Source organism: Scardinius erythrophthalmus, assembly GCF_964197995.2.
Source record: "Scardinius erythrophthalmus genome assembly, chromosome: 18".
Lineage (NCBI taxonomy): Eukaryota > Metazoa > Chordata > Actinopteri > Cypriniformes > Leuciscidae > Scardinius > Scardinius erythrophthalmus.
Genome location: NC_138238.1, coordinates 19,752,620 through 19,776,765, shown reverse-complemented (window position 1 = coordinate 19,776,765; position 24,146 = coordinate 19,752,620). Strand labels below are relative to the sequence as shown.

The window sequence follows — 24,146 nt, the reverse complement described above, 5'->3', positions numbered from 1 at the left end:
ACATATAAAAACATATAAAAAAGTGCCAGCAAGTGCTAAACATGCTAACAACATAGTAGAAACATGCTAAAACATGCTAGCAAACACTTAGCTAAGTGCTAAAGCATGCTATTGCTGCAATTAAATAGGAATTTGCTGTAACACAGGCATGGAATGTCCAATCTGCCCCAAACTTCACACGTTTGATAAGAGTCATGGCCTGAACACATCTACATGAGAATATTCAGTTATAGTAATAGCGCCACCTGCTGTCAACAGGAAGTGACATGTTTAACACTGTTGTGGTCTCCTAATAACATATATAAAAGAGCCAGCAAGTGCTAAACAGGTTAGCAACATACTAGAAACATGCTAGCAAACACTTAGCTAAGTGATAAAGCATGCTATTACTGCAATTAAATAGGAATTTGCTGTAACTCAGGCATGGAACGTCCAATCTGCCCCAAACTTCACATGTTTGATAAGAATCATGGCCTGAACGCATGCCTATGCTCAAATTCAGTTATAGTAATAGCGCCACCTACTGGCAACAGGAAGTGACATGTTTAACACGTTGATGCCGTTCTAGCAACATGTTAAAAATGCCATTGAGTTCTAAACATGCTAGAAACATATTAAAACATGCTAGCAATACTTAGCTAAGTGCTAAAGCATGCTAATTCAATGAAACAGGACTTTGTTGTTACTCAAGAAGGCAATGTACAATCTACCCCAAACGTCACACGTTTGATAAGAGTTATCTCTTGAACACATGTCCATGCTCATATTTAGTTATAGTCATAGCGCCACCTGCTGGCAACAGGAAGTGACGTTTAACACTGTTCTTGACTCCTAATAACATATAAAAAAATGCCAGTAGGTGCTAAACATCCTACCAACATACTAGAGACATGCTAAAACATAATAGCAAACACTTAGCTAAGTGCTAAAGAATGATATTACTGCAATTAAATATGAATTTGCTGTAACTCAGGCATGGAATGTCCAATCTGCCCCAAACTTCACACTTTTGATAAGCGTTCTGTCCTGAACACATGACCATGCTTATATTCAGTTATAGTCATAGCGCCACCTGCTGGCAACAGGAAGTGACATGTTTAACACTGTTGTGGACTCCTAATAACATATAAAAAAGTGCCAGCAAGTGTTAAACATGCTAACAACATACTAGAAACATGCTAAAACATGCTAGCAAACTCTTAGCCAAGTGCTAAAGCATGCTATTATTGCAATTAAATAGGAATTTGCTGTAACTCAGGCATGGAATGTCCAATCTGCCCCAAATTTCACACTTTTGATAAGAGTCATGGCCTGAACACATCTACATGAGAATGTTCAGTTATAGTAATAGCGCCACCAACTGGCAACAGGAAGTGACATGTTTAACACGTTGATGCCGTTCTAGCAACATGTTAAAACATGCTAACAATGCTTAGCTAAGTTCTAAAGAATGCTAATTCAATGAAACATGACTTTGTTGTTACTCAAGAAGGCAATGTCCAATTTGCACCAAACTTCACATGTTTGATAAGAGTTCTGTCCTGAACACACATCCATGCTCATATTCAGTTATAGTCATAACGCCACCTACTGGCAACAGAAACTGACATGGTTAACACCGTGCAGTACTAACCACATAATTATTGTGTACTAAGCATGCTAGAAACAGACTGAACATGCTAGCAACACTTAGCTGAGTCATGAAGCATGCTATTATCACCATTATACAAAACATTTTGTAACTGACTTTGACATACTCTTACTATATATACCTCCTTAAATGTACATTTCCCAACCATGCTCTGCCTTCCTAAAGCCACCGAGTGTTGATGGCACGGGTGCGAGGGCCCTTTCATCGCTGCTTGCAGCTTTAATTAGGGCCCAAGCCCTGAAAGGGCGAAGGCCCTATTGTTTTCGTTAGGATTATTATTATTATTATTATTATTGTTCTTCAAGGGTTCGGGGGCTTTTGGGGCCTTTAACATGCTCAAAAACTCATGAAACTTTGCACACTGGTCAGAACCCGCGGCCATTAGGGCCGAGGTGAAGCTGGTACCCGGGCGTGGCAGGGGTGCTCAACAGCGCCACCTAGAATGCAATCTGAAATCTTGGACACATACAAGAACGTATTAGTATGAAACTCGGTACACATATAGATCTCATCAGGCCGAACAACTTCCGCACTCTATGTTATTAGCTCCGCCCAACAGGAAGTTAGCTATTATGGGTTGTTTGAAAAACGTACGCTCTGGAATTTGAAATACTCCTCCTAGAGAATTCATCCAATCCCCTCGAAACTCTGTGTGCATGAAGTCAAGACATTGAGGATGCTAAATTGCGAAAGGATTTTTGATATCTCGAACGGTTTGGCCGTGGCGAGGAAACGAATTTATGGCGAATAATGGGACACAGGAAGTGTGTTATAACTTCTGCATACATTAACTGATCTTGATGAAACTTCAGCAGTGTGTTCGTTGTAAGAGGCCGATCACACTGATGTGACTATTGTGAGTCTAAGTTATAGCGCCACCAACTGGCAGCAGGAAGTGTGTCACTTTCAAAATGCTTTGAAATCACCCTCTTCTTTTTACCTGATTTGCTTCAAACTTTATGTGTATAATGTAGACACACTGCAGATGTAGACCTGCGAAAGGATGATTGATATCTTAGATACTGTTGCCGTGGCAATGCTTCAAACTTTAATATTCTTTTTTGATGCTTTTGAGACTCTTAGCATGCTTGAAATTGGATGAAACTCGACAGACAAATAACACTTATTAGCCAGTAGACATGTGAAAAGTTTCAGAAAGGGGCGTGGCAGGGGGGATCAACAGCACCCCCTTGAACGGAGTTTGAAAACTTGGTCCATATATCAAACACGCTTGCATGAAATAATATGAAACTCGGTACACATATAGATCTCATCGGGCCGAACAACTTTCCCTCTGTCAAGTTTCACGCCAGCCCAACAGGAAGTCGGCTATTATGGGTTGTTTGGAAAACGCTTGCTGTGGAATGTGAAGTACTACTCCTAGAAAATTCACTGTGTCCCCTCCAAACTCGGTGTGCATGTAGTCAAGACATTGAGGATGCTAAATTGCGGACGGATTTTTGATATCTCGAACGGTAAGGACGTGGCGAGGAATCGAATTTATGGCGAGAAAAGAGAATCAAGAAGTGGAATAACTTCTGCATAAATTAACTGATCTTGATGAAACTTCAGCAGTGTGTTCGTGGGAAGAGGCCGATCAGATGGATGTAACTATTATGAGTCAAAGTTATAGCGCCACCAACTGGCAGCAGGAAGTGTGTCACTTTCAACATGCTTTTGACAAAAGTGGGGGGGTTAGTTTTAAATACAGTGAAAAAAAAATAGTTTGTATATTGTTCTCATCAAACCGGACAACTTTCTAATTTACATTCATCAGCTCCGGCCATCAGGAAGTCAGATATTTTGGTCTGAATATGGATTTTTTGCTAAATCAGCCTCTGAATTTTTAGCCACTCCTCTTAAACTATTTATTTTATTCCCACCAAACTTTTTCAACATGATAAAAATATATTAATGATGCTAAATTGTAAACTGATATTGAATATCTCAAACGGTTTTGCTATGGCGAGGGATTAAATTAATGTCAAAAAGGAAGCAGGAAACATCTCATAACTTCTAAAAATTTTATTATACACCATTTATTTTTATACAAAATTATACAAATATTAGAACTAAACCTATTTTATTCCGTTTTTGCAATTCAAGAAGTATGAAAAAGTTAAAAACAGGCTATTTAGTGCTATTTGGTTCAACAAAAAGCAAACATAGGGCTATACTGCCCTCTTGTGTCCAAAAGGATATCAAAATAGTATATAAAACGTTTTACTAGGTAAGCCTATTGTATTTAAATATAAATTTATTAGGTATATGACTGTGAGGGTATTTTTCCATTGGTTAATCGACGTGTGACACGAGCGGGTGCTTTTAATTCGCTAACAACAACAACAACAATTTTATTTATATAGCACATTTAAAAAAAACTGATGTTGACCAAAGTGCTTAACAAGGCCAATAAGGGTAGACAGTAAGCACAAAAACCAGCAAAGATACACATCAAAGAGAAGAAGTCGCTCAAGTCAGGGTATATTAAAAGCTAGTGAAAAGAGATGCGTTTTCAGAGAGATTTTAAAAAGTGTCAGAGTTTGGGCAGATCTGATATTGTGGGGTAGACTATTCCATAGCTTAGGCCCATAAGCTGCGAAAGCACGATCACCCCTATTTTTTAGTCTGGTCCTAGGGACAGAAAGTAGGTTCGAGTCCCCCGATCTTAGTGATCTTGACTTAATTTCTGGATAAAGCATTTCAGATAAGTACTGGGGAGCTAAGTTCTGTATAGATTTAAAAACAAAAAGCAAAACTTTAAAATCTATTCGAAATTTAATCGGTAGCCAATGAAGCGAAATCAGAACCGGTGTAATATGTTCAAATTTTCGTTTTCCTTTGAGAAGGCGTGCAGCTGCATTTTGGACTATTTGTAGACGGGTGATGTGTTTCTGAGAGATCCCAATATATAAAGAATTACAATAGTCCAATCTGGATGTTACAAAAGCATGCATAGCTATCTCAAAGTGCTTACTAGACAAAAATGGTTTAACCTTTGCTAAGAGACGGAGGTGAAAGAAGCAAGACTTTACCACCGCACTTATATGCTTTTCAAGGGTAATGTTGTTATCAATCCAGACCCCCAGATTCCGAATACAGGTGGTACTGTAAGGTGACAACGTTTGGAGGTCACAAACATGTGTACTACGATCACTGGGGCCAAACACGATAATTTCCGTCTTGTTTTCATTCAGACTCAAAAAGTTACCTGTAAGCCATGATTTCAGGTCATCTATACAGTCCAGTAGTGGCTGTAAAGCAGACCTGTCGTCACGCTTTAGAGGCAGGTAAATTTGGGTATCGTCGGCATACAGGTGAAAAGAAATCCCATGTTTAGTTAAAATAGAACCTAAAGGTAACATATACAGATTAAACAGTTCTGGCCCAAGAATAGAACCCTGCGGAACACCACACCCAAGTTTCATTCTAGATGAGCACTGTTTCCCGATACGAACAGAATAGCTTCTGTTAGACAAATATGAGCGGAACCATTTCAACACCATGCCCTTAAAACCTGTACATGCCTCAAGACGAGAGATTAAAATATCATGGTCGACAAGGTCAAAAGCAGAGCTAAGGTCTAAAAGGACGGGAGCTACAGATTGCCCTGTGTCAGTACTGAGCAGAACATCATTCATGACTCGTAGAAGTGCAGATTCTGTACTATGACGTAATTTAAAACCAGACTGAAATTTCTCGTAGATCTGACTATCAGTTAAAAAAGACTGGAGTTGGCATAGAACCGCTTTTTCTAAAATTTTAGAAATAAAAGGTAAATTTGAAATGGGGCGGTAGTTGCTTAGAATTGATGAATCCAAGCTAGCTCTTTTAAGTTTCGGCAAGACCGAGGCATGTTTCAGGCTGTTAGGAACAACCCCGGTGTAGAGACATTTGTTGATAATAGACAACAAGTCAGAACCAATAGTACATACAACGTGCTTAAAAAATTTAGTAGGAATCACATCTTGAAAGCAACTAGCAAAAGTATAAAAGTGAATATAAAAGTGAAAGTAAAAAACGGACGTCCGCACGGACATTGATAATGTTGCACATTGGAAAGAATGATACTTCTAAACATAACACTAAACCGCCATTAGGTGTCGCCAGGCGACCATCTTAATGAGCAAGTCATTGATTCATTCGTTCAAACGATTCGTTCCAATGACTGAGTCATTCATGATTGAGACAGATGTTTATGGATTGACCATTGAATCTTTGAGTCAACCGATTCGTTTCAAAATGCTGAATCATTCAGTAATGAGAAAACAAGTTGCTGTGAGATGCGCGATGGTTCTGCTGTGATCTTTGTTTAACTATTTTTGCTGCTGAAACAGAACAAAAACAGTCAATATTGCATCTAAAATGTAAGCGACTTAATTGTAACTGTTTATTAACCTGTTGTATGAAATCAATGTCACAGTTTCAATCGTGATTGCATTCAGGAAATAGTAGCCTACTCGTCAAGTGAGGTTGCTTAACTCTATCATATGTTATAAAATATATAAAAACTCCATATTTGTAATTTTTATAGTCATTATGTTGTTAACTGGGTTCCTTTTTTGTGTGCTGCGCTCATTTGTTTACAATTCTCCTGGAGAAGCTGCACGAGCCTCAGCAGTGCAACCTTGTTAACATTGATCAGTACATTTATTATTAACTGTTGATTGCAACTTAAAATGAATGTAATGCAATTAGAATAATCTCTCTTTTTAGTGATTCCCAAGTTATTTTTTTGTTATTGACGTTCTAACCAGGCTATACTCTGGTCGGGCAAGTAAAATTCTCTTTCAGGTAGGCCTATTGTATTTATATATAAATATATTAGGGATCTGACTGTGACAAAATTTTCCCACCGGTTAATCGATGTGTGACACCACTGAAGGCTTTTAAATCGCTAACTTAAAAGCGAAAGTAAAATACAGACGTCCGCACAGACATTGATAATGGTGCGGAGTAGAACGAGCATTTTCAATGTATTCCTATGGAAGTACGAATGAACTAAAACATTTTATTTATGTTTTTATGTGTCCACTGTTCAATCGCAACCGCGTCACACACACACACACACACACACACATTCCAGAATTGCAATCTTGACATCGCAGCCTGTTCATTATAGCCCTAATAAAATATAATAATAAAATAGTCAACCTGACATATAGTCAACCTGACATATACAAATTACACTGCTCTGTTTAAATAGTCAGTAGTACAATTTGTACCATTCACAGTAAGCACTGCTCCACTGTGATGTTTCCAAGCACATTTTTGCGCGTGTGAAGAGGATAATTTTCTCCATCGATATTGGAACACGAGTGAAGTACAAAGCATATAATAAAGAATAGTTTAGCATCCAAATACATCGCAAATGTTGAAACATTTTTGATTCTAATGAGAGGGTTACGTGAGACCAACACGGCTTACTTTCGTTTTTATTTTTACATTAAATTTAAAGGATATGTTGTGAAATATTTTGAGTGTATCATAAAATCAGAATAAGGTAAGACAAGTAATATTTTCTGTCTTTTCTATATATATATTTATATTTACTTATATGTATATATATGAAGAATTCAGATGCAAAAGCCTCTAAGTGCCATCTGAAATTTTCTTCTTGAATGATCATTTTTATCAAGCTCGTATATTTAAGTTCAGTAATTTCACTTAAATGACAATTAATAGGTAATTTGCATTACCATTTAAGTGAAATTACTGAACTTAAATATACGAGCTTGATAAAAATGATAATTCAAGAAAAAAATTTCAGATGGCACTTAGAGGCTTTTGCATCTGAACTCTTCATCGATGGAGGGCCAAAGCCGGCGGCACCGCCAAGGCACCGGGGTTGCGGTGCCACCGGCTTGGGCCCGTAATCGCTGCTCGCAGCTATATTTAGGGCCCGAGCACCGATGGTGTGAGGACCCTCTTGGAATTGCTCTGTTTATTAGGGCCCGAGCACCGATGGTGTGAGGACCCTCTTGGAATTGCTCTGTTTATTATTATTATTATTATTATTATTATTATTCTTCTTCTCCGCATTGAATTGCATTTTTGAGGGCCTAAACATGCTCGAAAACTCACGAAACTTTGCACACGCGTCAGAACTGGCGAAAATTTACATCTGATATAGGTTTCAGAATTGGACGGGGCAAAATGGCTCGATAGCGCCACCTATAAAAGTTCAACGGAGTGCGCCTCCCGCATCGTTCCACGTACGTGCACGAAATTCGGTACATATATGTAATTACCTAATACCTACAAAAAAGTCTCTTGGAGCGTAGCCCTAAACACAACAGGAAGTCAGCCATTTTGAACTTCCTCTCAGATTTTTGTGCAGTTTTTGCCATTTTCAGGCCTCATACTTTAACGAACTCCTCCTACAGTTTTAATCTGATCATCTTCAAATTTGGTGAGTGTAAACTTCAGGCCTTTGCGACGTTAAATTGCGAAGATCTTGAGTTTTCGTCGAAGTGCGGGTCCTCGGCGGCCTGACAAATTTCGATGTTTCGCCATGAAACAGGAAGTTGCTGTAACTCAGGCATGGAATGTCCAATCTGCCCCAAACTTCACACTTTTGATAAGAGTTCTGTCCTGAACACATGACCATGCTCATATTCAGTTATAGTCATAGCGCCACCTGCTGGCAACAGGAAGTGACATGTTTAACACTGTTATGGACTCCTAATAACATATAAAAAAGTGCCAGCAAGTGCTAAACATGCTAACAACATACTAGAAGCATGCTAAAACATGCTAGCAAACTCTTAGCTAAGTGCTAAAGCATGCTATTATTGCAATTAAATAGGAATTTGCTGTAACTCAGGCATGGAATGTCCAATCTGCCCCAAACTTCACACTTTTGATAAGCGTTCTGTCCTGAACACATCTACATGAGAATATTCAGTTATAGTAATAGCGCCACCTACTGGTAACAGGAAGTGTCATGTTTAACACGTTGATGCCATTCTAGCAACATGTTAAAAATGCCATTGACTTCTAAACATGCTAGAAACATGTTAAAACATGCTAGCAATACTTAGCTAAGTGCTAAAGCATGCTAATTCAATGAAACAGGATGTTGTTGTTACTCAAGAAGGCAATGTCCAATCTGCACCAAACTTCACACGTTTGATAAGAATCATGGCCTGAACACATGTCTATGCTCAAATTTAGTTATAGTAATAGCGCCACCTACTGGCACCAGGAAGTGACATGTTTAACACGTTGATGCCGTTCTAGCAACATGTTAAAAATGCCATTGAGTTCTAAACATGCTAGAAACATGTTAAAACATGCTAGCAATACTTAGCTAAATGCTAAAGCATGCTAATTCAATGAAACAGGACTTTGTTGTTACTCAAGAAGGCAATGTACAATCTACCCCAAACTTCACACGTTTGATAAGAGTTATCTCTTGAACACATGTCCATGCTCATATTTAGTTATAGTCATAGCGCCACCTGCTGGCAACAGGAAGTGACGTTTAACACTGTTCTTGACTCCTAATAACATATAAAAAAATGCCAGTAGGTGCTAAACATCCTACCAACATACTAGAGACATGCTGAAACATACTAGCAAACACTTAGCTAAGTGCTAAAGAATGATATTACTGCAATTAAATATGAATTTGCTGTAACTCAGGCATGGAATGTCCAATCTGCCCCAAACTTCACACTTTTGATAAGCGTTCTGTCCTGAACACATGACCATGCTTATATTCAGTTACAGTCATAGCGCCACCTGCTGGCAACAGGAAGTGACATGTTTAACACTGTTATGGACTCCTAATAACATATAAAAAAGTGCCAGCAAGTGTTAAACATGCTAACAACATACTAGAAACATGCTAAAACATGCTAGCAAACTCTTAGCTAAGTGCTAACGCATGCTATTATTGCAATTAAATAGGAATTTGCTGTAACTCAGGCATGGAATGTCCAATCTGCCCCAAACTTCACACTTTTGATAAGAGTCATGGCCTGAACACATCTACATGAGAATGTTCAGTTATAGTAATAGCGCCACCTACTGGCAACAGGAAGTGACATGTTTAACACGTTGATGCCGTTCTAGCAACATGTTAAAAATGCCATTGAGTTCTAAACATGCTAGAAACATGTTAAAACATGCTAACAATGCTTAGGTACGTGCTAAAGAATGCTAATTCAATGAAACATGACTTTGTTGTTACTCAAGAAGGCAATGTCCAATTTGCACCAAACTTCACACGTTTGATAAGAGTTCTGTCCTGAACACACATCCATGCTCATATTCAGTTATAGTCATAACGCAACCTACTGGCAACAGAAACTGACATGGTTAACACAGTAATGCAGTACTAACCACATAATAATTGTGTACTAAGCATGATAGAAACAGACTAAACATGCTAGCAACACTTAGCTGAGTCATGAAGCATGCTATTATCACCATTATACAAAACATTTTGTAACTGACTTTGACATACTCTTACTATATATACCTCCTTAAATGTACATTTCCCAACCATGCTCTGTCTTCCTAAAGCCACCGAGTGTTGTTGGCATGGGTGCGAGGGCCCTTTCATCGCTGCTTGCAGCTTTAATTATTATTATTATTATTCTTCTCCGCATTTAATTGCATTTTTGAGGGCCTAAACATGCTCGAAAACTCACGAAACTTTGCACACGCGTCAGAACTGGCGAAAATTTACATCTGATATAGGTTTCAGAATTGGGCGGGGCAAAATGGCTCGATAGCGCCACCTATAAAAGTTCAACGGAGTGCGCCTCCCGCTGTGTTCCACGTACGTGTACGAAATTCGGTACATATGTGTAAGGACCTAATACCTACAAAAAAGTCTCTTGGAGCGTAGCTCTAAACACAACAGGAAGTCAGCCATTTTCAACTTCCTCTCTGATTTTTGTGCACTTTTTGCCATTTTCAGGCCTCGTACTTTAACGAACTCCTCCTACAGTTTTAATCTGATCATCTTCAAATTTGGTGAGTGTAATCTTAAGGCCTTTGCGACGTTAAATTGCGAAGATCTTGAGTTTTCGTCGAAGGGCGGGCCCTCGGCGGCCTGACAAATTTTGATGTTTCGCCATGAAACAGGAAGTTGCTGTAACTCAGGCATGGAATGTCCAATCTGCCCCAAACTTCACACTTTTGATAAGCGTTCTGTCCTGAACACATGACCATGCTCATATTCAGTTACAGTCATAGCGCCATCTGCTGGCAACAGGAAGTGACATGTTTAACACTCTTGTGGACTCCTGATAACATATAAAAAAGTGCCAGCAAGTGCTAAACATGCTAACAACTTACTAGAAACATGCTAAAACATGCTAGCAAACACTTAGCTAAGTGCTAAAGCATGCTATTACTGCAATTAAATAGGAATTTGCTGTAACTCAGGCACGGAATGTCCAATCTGCCCCAAACTTCACACGTTTGATAAGAGTCATGGCCTGAACACATCTACATGAGAATATTCAGTTATAGTAATAGCGCCACCTACTGGTAACAGGAAGTGTCATGTTTAACACGTTGATGCCGTTCTAGCAACATGTTAAAAATGCCATTGACTTCTAAAAATGCTAGAAACATGTTAAAACATGCTAGCAATACTTAGCTAAGTGCTAAAGCATGCTAATTCAATGAAACAGGATGTTGTTGTCACTCAAGAAGGCAATGTCCAATCTGCGCCAAACTTCACACTTTTGATAAGCGTTCTGTCCTGAACACATGACCATGCTCATATTCAGTTACAGTCATAGCGCCACCTGCTGGCAACAGGAAGTGACATGTTAAACACTGTTGTGGACTCCTGATAACATATAAAAAAGTGCCAGCAAGTGCTAAACATGCTAACAACATACTAGAAACATGTTAGCAAACACTTAGCTAAGTGCTAAAGCATGCTATTGCTGCAAATAAATAGGAAGTTGCTGTAACTAAGGCATGGAATGTCCAATCTGCCCCAAACTTCACACTTTTGATAAGCGTTCTGTCCTGAACACATGACCATGCTCATATTCAGTTATAGTCATAGCGCCACCTGCTGGCAACAGGAAGTGACATGTTTAACACTCTTGTGGACTCCTGATAACATATAAAAAAGTGCCAGCAAGTGCTAAACATGCTAACAACATACTAGAAACATGCTAAAACATGCTAGCAAACACTTAGCTAAGTGCTAAAGCATGCTATTACTGCAATTAAATAGAAATTTGTTGTAACTCAGGCACAGAATGTCCAATCTGCCCCAGACTTCACACGTTTGATAAGAGTCATGGCCTGAACACATCTACATGAGAATATTCAGTTATAGTAATAGCGCCACCTACTGGTAACAGGAAGTGTAATGTTTAACACGTTGATGCCGTTCTAGCAACATGTTAAAGGTCCCGTTCTATGCCCCTTTTCACAAGATGTAAAATAAGTCTCTGATGTCCCCAGAGTGTGTATGTGAAGTTTGAGCTCAAAATACCCAACAGATCATTTTTTACAGCATGTTTAAATTGACATTTTTTGGGGCTCAGAAAAACGACCTGTTTCAGTGTGTCCCCTTTAAATGCAAATGAGCTGCTGCTGGACGGCACAGGGGGCGGAGCTTCATGAGCTCGTGCTCAGTCTGTCAGGAAAAATTCATCTCACGGAATGATGATAATATCAGAAACTCTCAGTAACGGCGTTCATTTCGAGTCGGACAATAATGCCTACAGAGTCAGATTGCTGTATAGAGATGAAACAGGTATGGTTTAGTAGTTTAATTACGGTTATTATAACGTATTTGTCATCTGCTTGTAGGCTATGTATCCATTATTTATTAATAACCTACAAGTCTGCTGTCTGAATGATGATCAAACATGTACTGATGAGTTTAATAAAGTTTATTGTACATCACACAAAAGATGAAGCGTCAGTTTTACTTCAGAAAATCACCGTAAGAGCTGAGTAAACACAGTAGGCTAAGTTATAAGAAGTGCGCAAGTAACCAGTAGAGTTGAGGGAGCATTCCTGTGGGCAGAGGTTAGTCAAGAAACGGTTCTGGTGATGTCACTAATGCAGGATGTAGAGGGGTGTAGTCCAATCGAGCCGTTTTTTGTAGTCAACTTCTGTTAAATAAAATATCTCGCTTGGCATTGAACTTTGAGCTTTATAATTTTACAGATATTATTTATGCTCTAACAGCAACATTACACACTAACTAAAGTTTGAAACATGGAATCGCATGCAACGGGACCTTTAAAAATGCCATTGACTTCTAAAAATGCTAGAAACATGTTAAAACATGCTAGCAATACTTAGCTAATTCAATGAAACAGGATGTTGTTGTTACTCAAGAAGGCAATGTCCAATCTGCGCCAAACTTCACACTTTTGATAAGCGTTCTGTCCTGAACACATGACCATGCTCATTCAGTTACAGTCATAGCACCGCCTGCTGGCAACAGGAAGTGACATGTTAAACACTGTTGTGGACTCCTGATAACATATAAAAAAGTGCCAGCAAGTGCTAAACATGCTAACAACATACTAGAAACATATTAGCAAACACTTAGCTAAGTGCTAAAGCATGCTATTGCTGCAATTAAATATGAATTTGCTGTAACACAGGCATGGAATGTCCAATCTGCCCCAAACTTAATATGTAACATGCAAGAAACATGCTAGCAACACATAGCTAAGTTCTAAAGCATGCTAGAAATGCTAAAGGAAGTTGTTGTAACTTAGGCATACAATGTCCAATCTACCCCAAACTTCACACGTTTGATAATAGTTATCTCCTGAACACAAGTCCATGCTCATATTCAGATATAGTCATAGCGCCGCCTGCTGGCAACAGGAAGTGACGTTTAACACTATTCTGGACTCCTAATAACATATAAAAAAGTGTCACCAACTGCTAAACATGTTAGCAACATACTAGAAACATGCAATCAAATACTTAGCTAAGTGTTAAAGCATCCTATTACTGCAATTAAATATGAATTTGCTGTAACTCAGGCATTCAATGTCCAATCTACCCCAAAATTAATATGTAATATGCTAGAAACATCATAAAACATGCTAGAAATGCTAAAGGAAGTTGTTGTAACTCAAGCATACAATGCCCAATCTGCCCCAAACTCCACATGTTTGATAAAAGTCCTGCACTGAACACATCTACATAGCGATATTCAGATATAGACATAGCCCCACCTACTGGCAACAGAAACTGACATGGTTAACACAGTAATGCAGTACTAACCACATAACTATTGTGTACTAAGCATGCTAAAAACATACTAAACATGCTAGCAACTACTATATATACCTCCTTAAATGCACATTGTCCAACCATGCTCTGTCTTCCTAAAGCCACCGGGTGGCGGCGGCACGGGTGCGAGGGCCCTTTCATCGCTGCTTGCAGCTTTAATTATTATTATTATTCTTCTTCTCCGCATTGAATTGCATTTTTGAGGGCCTAAACATGCGCGAAAACTCACGAAACTTTGCACACGCGTCAGAACTGGCGAAAATTTACATCTGATATAGGTTTCAGAATTGGACGGGGCAAAACGGCTCGATAGCGCCACCTATAAAAGTTCAACAGAGTGCGCCTCCCGCAACGTTCCACGTACGTGCACGAAATTCGGTACATACATGTAATGACCTAATACCTACAAAAAAAGTCTCTTGGAGCATAGCCCTAAACCCAACAGGAAGTCAGCCATTTTGAACTTCCTCCCAGATTTTTGTGCAGTTTTTGACATTTTCAGGCCTCATACTTTAACGAACTCCTCCTACAGTTTTAATCTGATCATCTTCAAATTTGGTGAGTGTAATCTTAAGGCCTTTGCGACGTTAAATTGCGAAGATCTTGAGTTTTCGTCGAAGGGCGGGTCCTCGGCGGCCTGACAAATTTTGATGTTTCGCCATGAAACAGGAAGTTGCTGTAACTCAGGCATGGAATGTCCAATCTGCCCCAAACTTCATACGTTTGATAAGAGTTCTGTCCTGAACACATGACCATGCTCATATTCAGTTATAGTCATAGCGCCACCTGCTGGCAACAGGAAGTGACATGTTTAACACTGTTATGGACTCCTAATAACATATAAAAAAGTGCCAGCAAGTGCTAAACATGCTAACAACATACTAGAAGCATGCTAAAACATGCTAGCAAACTCTTAGCTAAGTGCTAAAGCATGCTATTATTGCAATTAAATAGGAATTTGCTGTAACTCAGGCATGGAATGTCCAATCTGCCCCAAACTTCACACTTTTGATAAGCGTTCTGTCCTGAACATATCTACATGAGAATATTCAGTTATAGTAATAGCGCCACCTACTGGTAACAGGAAGTGTCATGTTTAACACGTTGATGCCATTCTAGCAACATGTTAAAAATGCCATTGACTTCTAAACATGCTAGAAACATGTTAAAACATACTAGCAATACTTAGCTAAGTGCTAAAGCATGCTAATTCAATGAAACAGGATGTTGTTGTTACTCAAGAAGGCAATGTCCAATCTGCGCCAAACTTCACACTTTTAATAAACGTTCTGTCCTGAACACATGACCATGCTCATATTCAGTTATAGTCATAGCGCCACCTGCTGGCAACAGGAAGTGACATGTTTAACACTGTTATGGACTCCTAATAACATATAAAAAAGTGCCAGCAAGTGCTAAACATGCTAACAACATACTAGAAGCATGCTAAAACATGCTAGCAAACTCTTAGCTAAGTGCTAAAGCATGCTATTATTGCAATTAAATAGGAATTTGCTGTAACTCAGGCATGGAATGTCCAATCTGCCCCAAACTTCACACTTTTGATAAGCGTTCTGTCCTGAACATATCTACATGAGAATATTCAGTTATAGTAATAGCGCCACCTACTGGTAACAGGAAGTGTCATGTTTAACACGTTGATGCCATTCTAGCAACATGTTAAAAATGCCATTGACTTCTAAACATGCTAGAAACATGTTAAAACATACTAGCAATACTTAGCTAAGTGCTAAAGCATGCTAATTCAATGAAACAGGACTTTGTTGTTACTCAAGAAGGCAATGTACAATCTACCCCAAACGTCACACGTTTGATAAGAGTTATCTCTTGAACACATGTCCATGCTCATATTTAGTTATAGTCATAGCGCCACCTGCTGGCAACAGGAAGTGACGTTTAACACTGTTCTTGACTCCTAATAACATATAAAAAAATGCCAGTAGGTGCTAAACATCCTACCAACATACTATAGACATGCTAAAACATACTAGCAAACACTTAGCTAAGTGCTAAAGAATGATATTACTGCAATTAAATATGAATTTGCTGTAACTCAGGCATGGAATGTCCAATCTGCCCCAAACTTCACACTTTTGATAAGCGTTCTGTCCTGAACACATGACCATGCTTATATTCAGTTACAGTCATAGCGCCACCTGCTGGCAACAGGAAGTGACATGTTTAACACTGTTATGGACTCCTAATAACATATAAAAAAGTGCCAGCAAGTGTTAAACATGCTAACAACATACTAGAAACATGCTAAAACATGCTAGCAAACTCTTAGCCAAGTGCTAAAGCATGCTATTATTGCAATTAAATAGGAATTTGCTGTAACTCAGGCATGGAATGTCCAATCTGCCCCAAACTTCACACTTTTGATAAGAGTCATGGCCTGAACACATCTACATGAGAATGTTCAATTATAGTAATAGCGCCACCAACTGGCAACAGGAAGTGACATGTTTAACACGTTGATGCCGTTCTAGCAACATGTTAAAAATGCCATTGAGTTCTAAACATGCTAGAAACATGTTAAAACATGCTAACAATGCTTAGCTAAGTGCTAAAGCATGCTAATTCAATGAAACATGACTTTGTTGTTACTCAAGAAGGCAATGTCCAATTTGCACCAAACTTCACACGTTTGATAAGAGTTCTGTCCTGAACACACATCCAAGCTCATATTCAGTTATAGTCATAACGCCACCTACTGGCAACAGAAACTGACATGGTTAACACAGTAATGCAGTACTAACCACATAATTATTGTGTACTAAGCATGCTAGAAACACACTAAACATGCTAGCAACACTTAGCTGAGTCATGAAGCATGCTATTATCACCATTATACAAAACATTTTGTAACTGACTTTGACATACTCTTACTATATATACCTCCTTAAATGTACATTTCCCAACCATGCTCTGTCTTCCTAAAGCCACCGAGTGTTGATGGCACGGGTGCGAGGGCCCTTTCATCGCTGCTTGCAGCTTTAATTGACCTTTCGCCGAGCCCCGCCCCCCTTAGTTACTGTTGCTACGTCCGACAAACAAATGGTCAAACACGACCAGCGCGACAGATTGCCATGACGGAAAGAGGTATACCCGTGCGTGTCAGTGACCTTTTTTGGAGCAATACCTCCGCGATATCCTCCAGATCGAGGCAAAAAGTGTTACAGTATGCAGTGGAGGGATATATTATAATATAAAAATACGCAATGAAGGAGACACGACTACTATCTACGTCTCTATCGAGGCTAATGCTTAACGTTACCGGTGTTCATACACATCATTTGTGATTATGACAAAGAACAAGGAAACAAGTGTTTAAAAGCATTGTAAGACACTTACTGTTGTGTTTTTGTGTGAAAGAAAAAACTGTCTCTGAAAATAAAAGTGCTGTCAGCAATAATTTCTTATGTGTGTTTTTTCGCATAACACGACTAAAATTTTAAATGCTGCAAAACACATGGGAGTTATATTCCCGATGCTGTAGTTTATTTGATCAGTCACAGTATATCATTAATCAAGCTTAATTTGACTTTTCAACTACAATTAGGCAGGGTGAACTGAAAGCTTTTACAATCTTTTAGCTATAACTTATATCACTGACAAAAGTATGTGGTGGATTTTCTTCCAAAAATGATTTTCTTTCTCAAATTCATGCTTCAAGTTGACAAAGCACAATAAACGAAATCACACAATAACTGTTTAACCAGACATAGCCTTAATTTGCATTTAAATAACTTTCATTGATTGTCTTTCTTAATGCACTTACCATAATATTTATTAGGGGGACAACAGATCACAAAAATCGCGGTTGAGACCATAATATTTATTAGTGGTGCAACGGATCATAAAACTCGTGGTTCAGACAATATTATGTTTTTTGAGTTACAGATAGGAGTTTTTCAGATCAGAAAAACAAAACAAAAAAAAACTTTAAGTAACTTAGCCATCGATACCACAGCCAGCAGGCGTATTTATGCCTCTTAATGTTCGACACATTTAACTGGGATTTGGGCCGTCCACACTGTTTTATCCATTGTAGCAGTAGCAGTGAAAGAACACAACTCCTCCAGACAATCTCTCGGGGTTTGTAGTGTCCGATTTACAAACGCCATGGGCGCACGCTTCACCATCTTGCTAATGTTTGTCGGACCTGCTCACATAGTAACGGTTGCTATGATGTGTGATTGGACAATGGCCGTTTTGGGGGAGGGGCCGGCGAAAGGTCAATTATTATTATTATTATTCTTCTTCTTCTTCTCCGCATTTAATTGCATTTTTGAGGGCCTAAACATGCTCGAAAACTCACGAAACTTTGCACACGCGTCAGAACTGGCGAAAATTTACATCTGATATAGGTTTCAGAATTGGACGGGGCAAAATGGCTCGATAGCGCCACCTATAAAAGTTCAACGGAGTGCGCCTCCCGCAACGTTCCACGTACGTGCACGAAATTCGGTACATACATGTAATGACCTAATACCTACAAAAAAGTCTCTTGGAGCATAGCCCTAAACACAACAGGAAGTCAGCCATTTTGAACTTCCTCTCAGATTTTTGTGCAGTTTTTGACATTTTCAGGCCTCGTACTTTAACGAACTCCTCCTACAGTTTTAATCTGATCATCTTCAAATTTGGTGAGTGTAATCTTAAGGCCTTTGCGACGTTAAATTGCGAAGATCTTGAGTTTTCGTCAAAGGGCGGGTCCTCGGCGGCCTGACAAATTTCGATGTTTCGCCATGAAACAGGAAGTTGCTGTAACTCAGGCATGGAATGTCCAATCTGCCCCAAACTTCACACTTTTGATAAGCGTTCTGTCCTGAACACATGACCATGCTCATATTCAGTTACAGTCATAGCGCCACCTGCTGGCAACAGGAAGTGACATGTTTAACACTGATATGGACTCCTAATAACATATAAAAAAGTGCCAGCAAGTGCTAAACATGCTAACAACATAATAGAAGCATGCTAAAACATGCTAGCAAACTCTTAGCTAAGTGCTAAAGCATGCTATTATTGCAATTAAATAGGAATTTGCTGTAACTCAGGCATGGAATGTCCAATCTGCCCCAAACTTCACACTTTTGATAAGCGTTCTGTCCTGAACACATCTACATGAGAAAATTCAGTTATAGTAATAGCGCCACCTACTGGTAACAGGAAGTGACATGTTTAACACTCTTGTGGTCTCCTAATAACATATAAAAAAGAGCCAACAAGTGTTAAACAGGTTAGCAACATACTAGAAACATGCTAGCAAACACTTAGCTAAGTGCTAAAGCATGCTATTACTGCAATTAAATAGGAATTTGCTGTAACTCAGGCATGTAATGTCCAATCTGCCCCAAACTTCACACATTTGATAAGAATCATGGCCTGAACACATGTCTATGCTCAAATTCAGTTATAGTAATAGCACCACCTACTGGCAACAGGAAGTGACATGTTTAACACTTTGATGCCGTTCTAGCAACATGTTAAAAATGCCATTGAGTTCTATACATGCTAGAAACATGTTAAAACATGCTAGCAGTACTTAGCTAAGTGCTAAACCATGCTAATTCAATGAAACAGGACTTTGTTGTTACTCAAGAAGGCAATGTACAATCTACCCCAAACTTCACACGTTTGATAAGAGTTATCTCTTGAACACATGTCCATGCTCATATTTAGTTATAGTCATAGCGCCACCTGCTGGCAACAGGAAGTGACGTTTAACACTGTTCTTGACTCCTAATAACATATAAAAAAAATGCAAGTAGGTGCTAAACATCCTACCAACATACTAGAGACTTGCTAAAACATACTAGCAAACACTTAGCTAAGTGCTAAAGAATGATATTACTGCAATTAAATATGAATTTGCTGTAACTCAGGCAAGGAATGTCCAATCTGCCCCAAACTTCACACTTTTGATAAGCGTTCTGTCCTGAACACATGATCATGCTTACAGTCATAGCGCCACCTGCTGGCAGCAGGAAGTGACATGTTTAACACTGTTATGGACTCCTAATAACATATAAAAAAGTGCCAGCAAGTGCTAAACATGCTAACAACATACTAGAAACATGCTAAAACATGCTAGCAAACTCTTAGCTAAGTGCTAAAGCATGCTATTATTGCAATTAAATAGGAATTTGCTGTAATTCAGGCATGGAATGTCCAATCTGCCCCAAACTTCACACATTTGATAAGAATCATGGCCTGAACACATGTCTATGCTCAAATTCAGTTATAGTAATAGCGCCACCTACTGGCAACAGGAAGTGACATGTTTAACACTTTTATGCCGTTCTAGCAACATGTTAAAAATGCCATTGAGTTCTAAACATGCTAGAAACATGTTAAAACATGCTAACAATGCTTAGCTAAGTGCTAAAGAATGTTAATTCAATGAAACATGACTTTGTTGTTACTCAAGAAGGCAATGTCCAATTTGCACCAAACTTCACACGTTTGATAAGAGTTCTGTCCTGAACACACATCCATGCTCATATTCAGTTATAGCCATAACGCCACCTACTGGCAACAGAAACTGACATGGTTAACACCGTAATGCAGTACTAACCACATAATTATTGTGTACTAAGCATGCTAGAAACAGACTAAACATGCTAGCAACACTTAGCTGAGTCATGAAGCATGCTATTATCACCATTATACAAAACATTTTGTAACTGACTTTGACATACTCTTACTATATATACCTCCTTAAATGTACATTTCCCAACCATGCTCTGTCTTCCTAAAGCCACCGAGTGTTGATGGCACGGGTGCGAGGGCCCTTTCATCGCTGCTTGCAGCTTTAATTATTCTTCTTCTTCTTCCGCCAATGGAAGTCTATGGCAGCCCTATGAACCGTACATAGGAAAATGATGAAATTTGGCACACTTGTAGTGATGGTAATGAAAAGTAATTGTAGCAATTTTTGAGTCTCTAGGTCCAACTCTATAGCGCCACCAGCAGTTCAAAAATTCAACATTGAAATGGTTATAACTTTTGAACCCTTTGATCTAGAGAAATGAAACTTAGTACACCTGATTCCTCTCATCATTCTGATCACAACCAATACATTACATTAAGACTCCGCCCATTACAGTAGTGGCCATTTTGAAAAGTACAGTATCTCGCTACTCCTCCTTCAAAATTTCTCCAATTTTGTCCAACATTTGCTCAAATAATCTTTGGACTAAGCCGCACAGAAATGACTGAACAGATTTTTTTATTCATCTTTGTTCAAAAGTTATGGTGTCGCAAACTTAACGAGGTCCACCCAAAATTGGCTAAGAGGCTGTATCTCGGCCAAAATTGGATCAATCGAAACGAAAATTGGTACACTTCACCGGAAGCATGATCTGAGGTTCCATGCCAAAGTTGGGAACAGCGCCACCTACGGGTCATGAGATATGAAAAATTGCTATTTTGGTCAATAACTTTTGAACAGTTTGTCAGAAAATCACAAATGTGGTATCTATGGATTCCTTGGGTCATGCCGAATCCGTGGATATCAATTTTGCCAGGATAGGATGTACCACGTGTCCGCCATTTTGAATTTTGTCATAATTTGCAATAACTTTTAAACTATTTGACATATCTTCACAAAATTTTGTATGGATGATCAACACAAGGCTTTGAAGGTACATGAGAAGATTGAACACAGCGCCACCTAGTGTTCCAGAGATATAAGGTATTTTGCAAAAACGCTTATAACTTTTGAAAACATTGTTCAAATTTTGATTTCTTTACGTCATTATGTTCCTTGGCTTATACCAATTCCGTCGATATCTCATTTGTCATTTTCCAACAATGTGACTGTCCGCCATATTGGAACAAATGAAAAACAGTTTTTTCGCTACTCCTCCTTCAAATCTTGTTCAATTTTGTCCAAAATTTGATCAGATGTTCTTTGGACTGAGCCGCACAGAAATGACTGAACAGATTTTTTATATTTGCTACCGTTCCCGAGATATTCATCTCCGAAGTTGACCTAGCCTGCATTTTTTGCCTTATGCTAGTTAACTTAGCATAATAATTGGTTAGCATGCTAACCAGATGCCATTCTTTCTAATGTGGCTCTTCAGCTATCAGGATAACCATAAGCTACATTAGCATTAAGCTAGCTTAGCATGCTAATCTCGTTAACATGATTTTGTGTGCTCATTCATACACTGAAGCCTCTCCTCTGCAGCATTGTAAAACAAGTCCTCTGGGTGGTGCAATCGGTTCAACCATGCGTCATGAATCCCGAACCATTGTGGTCGTGGGTTTGAGACCAGTGTGGGGCAACTTTGAAATTGTGTATAAATTTAAATTTGAGCTCCTTTATTATCTGGGTAAGAGCTGTACTAATGTTTCTTACAGTGGGATTAGATGAGATCAAATTTAACAAGGTTGACCCAAAATTGGTTCAGAGGCTGTAATTTGTGAACCGTTTGTCACAAAATCATAAAATTGGTGTCTATCGATTCCTTGCGTCATGTCGAATCCGAGGATATCTATTTTGCCAGGATTGGATGTACCACGTCATAAGCCATAAGCTACATCAACATTAAGATAGCTTAGCATGCTAATCTGGTTAACTTGCTTTTGTGTGCTCATTCTTACACTGAAGCCTCTCCTCTGCAGTTTGTGATTGTACGTCCTCTGAGTAGCGCAGTCTGCTGAACCATGTGTTACTAATCCCGAGCCGTTCCGGTTGTGGGTTCGAACCCCGTGTTGGATTAGTATAAAAATTGTGTTGATTCAAGCATTGTTCTAATCTTTTGCTCTGACCTATCTTAGATCTATCTTAGAATCAACCTCACCTGCTCTAGGAACACAGACGAATGACTCCACCTCTTTTCAGCCTCATTTGAAAGCAGACACTTCGCAATTTGTTGCCAAGACAGAATTAATTATTGTCACAAGAAACGCACTTATAAAGAGCTTAAATGTACGGTGAAGTAATTTAAAACACATATTTAGGATGTGGCTGTAATAACACAAAACATATATCTTCATAAAAGTTTGTTTATTATCTTGAACATTCATCCCTCAGAATGTCTTTACCTGCATGTTATTCAGCTGCACCGATCGTTAAATGCTATATAAAGGATTTTCTGAAATGTTTTGAACACTTTCTAGGCAAGGGCGCCCTCTAACTTCATGTATGAATGAAACAGACATTACATGACACATGCTGCATAATTCTCATATCACCTCATTTTGGGTTAAAATTAAATAAACAGTACTCATCTATATAGAAATGAAGTAAACATAATAACCCATCAATACTTTAATACTCCAAATGTACACACTAACTAAAACCGCTAAGGGAATTTTGTTGTTCAATGGATATAACTGATACTTAATATTGAATAGACTTACCACAATCTCTATTTGATGCATTGTATGCAAAACATTGACTGCTTTGATTCATATTAATTACTTTGTCTGGACCAGTGATAATATCAACAACAGCAGTAACATAGACTTAACAGACAGTTTCATCATACCAGTATCATTGCTGTACATGTCACTCAACTTTTCAAAGTTTACCACACAAAAATTATATTTACTAAAATGAATAAAGAAATAATTCCATAAAATATCATTGTCATTTTTCTTTATTGCACAATACTTGTAAATATCTATAAAAAACTATACATAAATCGGTGTATTATTTTTACCTGCCTATACCACAAATACATAACAGGCAAAAATCAAATGTAGTGTAATGACAAACAAGCCAATTAACTTACAGGTATTAATCTATCCACAACTTACCACTAAAGACCTTAATTAACTGGAGTGTGTCATTCGTTGATGTTGATTTTAAGTTTATTTTAAAATCAACATCAACGAATGACACACTCCAATTAATTAACTATGAACCAACTCAATCTGTTTTAATTAGTAATGGTACATTCCCAATCAATTGTGAATTATGTTAAATACCAGAGTATCCTGCAAAGAATTCCATTAGAACTTTTCCACTGTAAGAACAGAAATATTGAAAAACAAAATTGAGAGAAAAATGAACCAACTTCCAGACTCAATTTCAGGATACGTGCATTCTGTATCACCCATAAAACTATCTAAAATTAATAGCAAATACTTCACCGCTTCACTACAAACCGACAGGGACACATACCACCACACCGTCATCTTTCAGTGTAATCAACAAACCTCATGGAACAATGCTGCAAGAAACTGCTCTGCAATCAAACTC

At 38.5% G+C, this 24,146-nt stretch overlaps 1 protein-coding gene across 1 annotated transcript in view; it reads left to right on the top strand.

Annotated features, from left to right (window-relative positions):
* Positions 1–24,146, top strand: part of mpp3b (MAGUK p55 scaffold protein 3b) — a gene marked incomplete at its 3' end in the record, with an annotated part of 82,418 nt that overhangs the window by 12,392 nt on the left and 45,880 nt on the right. The window lies entirely within an intron of this gene.